Here is a 6000-nt window from a genome sequence, read left to right as displayed (position 1 = left end):
AGATTTGGGCACACAGGTGCTTGGACTTGACAGTAACATGACACAGCACTTATTATAAAAAAAAAAAAAACGGTGGCACAGGGAAATTAGGTGAAAATTTGGTTTGGGCGGCGGAACTCAATGGGAACCGGTTTTGACCATGAAAAGGCTGTCAAGAGAATACTACTGATCGGGGGAGGTGGAGACTTTCGAGGTAGGAAGGGACTAGTGGACTGTACTTCCAATTGAAACAACTTTACGAAAGGTGGTTCCATAGCCGAGAAAACGAAGTTGTCGGCCAACACACGGTTTGGCCGCCAAGGGCTTTTGCGGTCAGCTGTTGTGTAATAACCTGTTGTGCGAGGTGCTGATTCTCGGCCCACAGGTACTTTGACATGGCCGTCACTTGGCACAACACTTATTATAACAAAAATAGTTGGCATAGCGAAACCAGGTGGAAATTTAGTTTGGGCGGCGTAACTAAATGGGAACTGGCTTTGACCGTCAAAGCCTGTCAGAAAATACTACTCATCGTGGGAAGTGCACACTTTGCAGGTAGGAAGGGACCAGTGGACGGTATTTCCAGTTCGAACCACTTTGCGATAGGTGGCTCTAAAGCCGTGAAAAAAATTGTTGTCTACAGAACTCGGGGTGTCAGTGTTTCCACATCCAAAAGGAGGCTGATCAAGAAAGAAAGCACACCACATAAACTTCCATACTCAAACGCCGATTCTCCAGTGATTCCGAGTTTCATGGTTGTTTTCTTTAGATTTATATTTGTCGCTTTTTTTACCGTTCAAATCTTCCTTCATAAAGTACAGATTGCGTGCCATATTTGTCCGGAAATATCATCGACACGTACGATGGGGACGAAACTTCTTTGGAGGGCATTCCTCCAACGAAATTGGCACTGCATACCCGCGAGTGTGGGATGGCATTTCAGTTCGTCCCATCGGCGCTGACACATGTAGGCGTTACTGGTACGAAAACAAACTCAGAGCGCAAAGCGGCAGTGTAGAATATGTCAGCCGTGCCGACACAGTGGCAGACATGATCGGGACACCAAATTTCTCGCGTCGTATGGCACGGCTCCATCGTTGTCGCTGTCCCACAAAACATCGGCGAGGTGAAAAACCGTGAAACTTTGTCTCCACGAGATACGACGCATAACTATTGAAGCACTTAATGACGCAGCACAGGCAGCACTTCATGCTGTGTACCCAGCGCAAAACCACCACTCCGACTTACATGCGTACCAACGTACGCGGCGTGGTTTCGGTTTCGTTTTCTCTGGGGTGCTCACTGCCTACCTTCGGTACCAGCCGCGCGGCGGCGCGCCAGTCGCGTCGCACGGAGTGTATACACCAACTCACGTTTACAAACAAACCGGAGCGCCCCTAGCGGACGGCACCGGCGACGCGCACGCGCGGTGGACGGTGGGCAAGAAGCTCGCCATCGCCTATAAACAAACCATTGAATTGCGTTGTTGTCGACGTCGGTGTGAGTCCCCGTGTTCTTTTTCGCGTTAGAATTGTTGATTCTACGTCCTCCTAACAATGTCTGACTACGTGAGCGGCTTCGGCCAAACTAACGAGGCAAAACTTTGCGTGAATAATGTGACATGCGGCGATTCATTTCACGTGGACGCCGCCGAATGCGCGCCCTGACCACCACGATGAGATTCATCTCACTTTTTTCAGTCGCGACGTCGCTCGGGCTGCAAAAGCGTGGACCGCAGCTGAGATGTTGGATGTCGATACTGAAAACCGGAAGTAGAATCGGGCATTACAGGTCGGTGACGGCCACTGGTAACAATGATCAACATCTTCTTGCATCTACTGTTTACACTTAGCCTACTTACCCCAACCAACCTTCAAAAGTGTTTTGAGGCCTGCACTTACTTCTTATCGCAATTACCGGGTCAACGTTTGATTTACGGGCCGCTGTCGTTTGAACGAGCTGATGACAAAAAGCAGACAGGTTTGAAAGAGCAGACGACAGTTCGAACGGATGCGCAATGAAGTGCGGGCAAGAAGCACCGCGTCCCGCGTCAAAAAAACCATTGCAATGTCACGTTGTCGGCGTCTGTGTGAGTCTGCATACTCTTTTTTGCGTTGGAATTGTCGATTCTACATCCTCCTAGCTATGTCTTCCACTTTAATCGCCTGAGCGAAATTATCAAGGTTTGTTACGCCGCTAAACTTTGCGTAAATATTTTGACGTGCGGCGATTCATTCGCATGAACACCGCAGAATGGACGCCGAAACCATGATGAGATTCTTCTAGCTTTTTCGGTCGCAACGTCGCTCGTGCTGCAAAAGTGTAGAAGGTAGCGGCGATGATCGACGTCGATACTCTAAATCGGAAGGGGAAACAGACTAAGCGTAACAAGTCGGGGATGGCCACTGGTACCAATGTTCAACATCTTGTATCTACTGTTTACACCGAGCCAACTTTAGTCTTTTGAGGCCTGCAATTATTTCTTATTGCAATCACCGGGTCAAAGTTTGGTCTACGGGCCACTTTTGTTTGAACGAGGAGACGACAAAAAGCGGACAAGTTCGAAAGAGCAGACGAAAGTTCGAACGATTAGGCAGCCGTGTGAATTTGAAGACGCACTGAACCCGCGGGTGGTCCGGACAAATTGGCGGTTTTCTCTCGCTCATGTTGGAACACAACCACTACATCTGTCGGGCACAAAGTGTTGCCCGCACAAGCAATCGTAGTTCTACACCGTCTGGTTTGCCCTTCTCACGGCTACTATCCACGTTCTCGGACGAACGGAGGGGGCCTCCGTTCGTCAGAAACACATGGAAACTGATCTTCAAACCTTTCCAGACTCTCTTGGTACAGCCCCGTCGCAGCATTTTGACGAGAAGGCAGGTTTTTTGTCTGGTTTCTCCCGAAAGAACGCAGAAATGCATGTCTCGCACCGCGACTTCTGCCCACCACCCCAGAACGGAAGTGCGTCCGACGCGCCACCACCGCGGCGTGACGTAGGAGAGTTGAGTTCGTGTATAGCACAGCGACCTAACTCCAAAAAGTCTTGGAGCCGCGTGCTGCCCTGGCCAACGCGATCAAAGGAGAGCACCGAATGCACCTCCCAGCCGCGCAGGACAGTCACCTTGAACTGCAATATTCGTAGAGGCCAAGCGCCGTAGCTCGAGTTTATCCGCATCAGCAAGAACAGAAACCGATCCCAAATAAAAGCCCCGCGCCAACTGCAATACGAGACTGTTCACGGCACTCACGTCGGCAACAACACGAGTTGCTCGACACGGCGGTTAAAGCTGCCCGGCTGCCAAAGCCCGTCTGCAACAAAACAAGTTGCTTCGCGACGTTAGTGGCGAGCGTACCACCCCGCGGACGCACCGCCCGACTCCGCAGAGTCCGTGAAAGTATTTACAACTATTCACATATTTACACCCCGTTCTGCTGAGCATCAAAAACTCATCGGTGCTACGGTCGATTCCCAACGAACACCCCGAGTGCCGTGGTTCACGATATCGTCCAGTGACCGCATGGCGGTCACCTTATGACACGCAATTACGACGCGGTTTCTACCGCGTTCTCGGGATGCTCTTCAACCTCTCGCGCTTGTCCGGTGGCGCTGGTTAAACGTCTCCCAAACTCGGCGGCGTTTTCAATGTCGTTTTTTTTTTGTTTTTTTAGTCATGTTTTGTTACGTTCACACAAAGGCTTCTAACGATTTCGTTATGCGATGCTCATTGACTCTTGCGGGAATCAATCGCGGGTGATCGGGAAATCTTTAAAATTAGTTCACCGAAAAACCGTTCTGACGCCAGTCCTGTTCCCTCGATGGGGACGGAAAGGCTTGGGAGAAAAATGAAAGGACTCACTTAGTAGTTCTCCGTGGCTGGTCGATCTCGCTTCTGGATCCGGAAAGGTCCCGCCGTCGACGTGTTGAGTGCTGGTCCGTTGTCGCAGCGCAGAGGGGCACCCACCATCGGCGGTCTTCCTACCCGCGCTAGGCTGGGACCGGTGTTGTTTGCAATCACCCGCGCCGCGTATTCTAGCAGTGGGGAATGCAGGCACAGCGCATTTTTTCGCTCTGAGATACGCTTTTAGTTCGTGCGCTGACGGGGTGTCCACTCTGGGCGGGCCCCGCGAGCCTTCTCGAATACAAAAAGCTGCACTTGCTTCTTGTTGCGTTACCGTACTTTGTTCCAGAACGGGGTTGACCCCGAAAAGCGCAGGTGCGCTCTGCCCAGCGAAGTCGGCTGGCGTCGTCCCGAAGGGAATGCCTCGGACGCATTCCGGGCGTTGAGTCACCCCCGTGTGGGACGGCGTTCGGCCGAGACACTTTGTGTCTGCGTGGCTGACGCGGCCACTAAGCCGTTGAGTGGCATCGGGTGTTGGGCGTTCGCCTCTCCTTTTGTCCACCTGTTTGATCCTTGCCGGAAATTGGCGTTGTTCGCTGTCATTACGGAAGTGCTGCTTTGTTTGCAGTCGCCGGACAGGCCGCACGTTGGGGCGCCAAATGTGGGATTCCCCTTTGGGGGTACCACTTCGAAACACAAAGAAGGTTCCTTTGGTCCGGATAAAGACGTGTTTATTAGCGAGTTTTAGTAGACCGTGTTTCCCGCTCCGCTAAGCCCCTCCGCTACCCGGAACTCTACAGCCAAGGCCATCGGCGCGCAGGCGCAGTGGCGGTTTCTTCGTAGCGGAGGGCTAGCGGAGCGGGAAACATAGGGTGCCTACATGTTCCCGCCGCTCCGCTGTTTAGGGTGGCGACAACGTTTGTGATACCTGTTGCCGACAAACCAGTGTTGCCTACCTCGTTACCATGGCAGCCTCCGCTGTTTCGTCGACCATTTTGTCACACTCGCCAGTCGTGCGCTCGCGCTCCTCGCGCTACTCCGCTAATCCTCGTTAGGGCTAGGGAGCGCCCACCGCTCTCGTTCCGACGGCGAGGTTTCGGCGTGCGATGCCGGTCTGTTGCGTTCCATTTTGTCGAGGGGACTCACGTTTCAATAAACGCAATGCATACTTCCTGCTCGCAACTGCAAAGTATGAAACACCCAAATGACAGCCACGACGACCGCCATCCCGCTGAGCCTCCGACTCGTCCGACTCCTCTTATGAACGGAAACGGAAGTGGCCTCACAGTGTTGCCGGTGTGTCGAAACTACGAAAACTCAACTTTGTGCATGTTTAGCCAAATAAGAAGTGGGTCAAAATGGCGGTGGGAGAGGATCTGGGAAAGGGTAACAAGAAGTTGGCGCCACCCTAAAGCGGAGCGGAAACATGTAGGCACCCTAGGGAAACACGGTCTACTAAAACTCCCTATTGACTGAAATGCCAACACGCTTCGCTCTTAGACACGAAAAGTCTGGGCGCTGGCTCAATTGCCAGCATCACCCGGTCGGTTTCCCGCGCTGCCGCATTAAACAGATTAACGGAAAGTCGAAGGCCTACAAAGAAAAACCGAGCTCCGTAGAGCCAGGGCCTCCGCCGACGAGAGCCCGGCCGCCGTTCGCGGGCCGCTTATCTAGCCAGCGAAAAGTGGACGCGCCCGGGGTAGGTAGGTGGCTTCGTAGGTCGGCATTTTAAGCTGTCCTCACTCAAACTCACGATCACCATTTTTTCCTCAATCAGGACTCACGCCCACTCACGATTACGGTTTATTCAAAATAGTGGCATCACCAGGACCCACCCTCACGGTTTAACACAAAACTCACTCGCCGGCATCATCACGGTCGTCACGCTCAAAGATCATCACGCTCACAGGTCATCACGAATCATCAGACTCACAGGTCATCAGACTCAAAGGTCATCACACTCACTGGTCCTCATGGTCCTCACACTCACAGGTCATCACGGTCCTCGCACTCACAGGTCCTCACACTCACGGGTCATCACGCTTACAGGTTGCTTTCTTTGTTTTTCTTTTGTTCCTCGCAAGCCGTTCCTTTGTCTTCGCGTGAGTCGTGCGGCGGGGAAACTACCCCAAAACAGTGAACTACTGAACCGCTTATCCAATTTGAAAGAAATGTACTA

This window comes from Ixodes scapularis, unplaced genomic scaffold, assembly GCF_016920785.2.
Source record: "Ixodes scapularis isolate PalLabHiFi unplaced genomic scaffold, ASM1692078v2 PGA_scaffold4__175_contigs__length_147842914, whole genome shotgun sequence".
NCBI lineage: Eukaryota > Metazoa > Arthropoda > Arachnida > Ixodida > Ixodidae > Ixodes > Ixodes scapularis.
Note: the sequence above shows the minus strand (reverse complement) of the source record.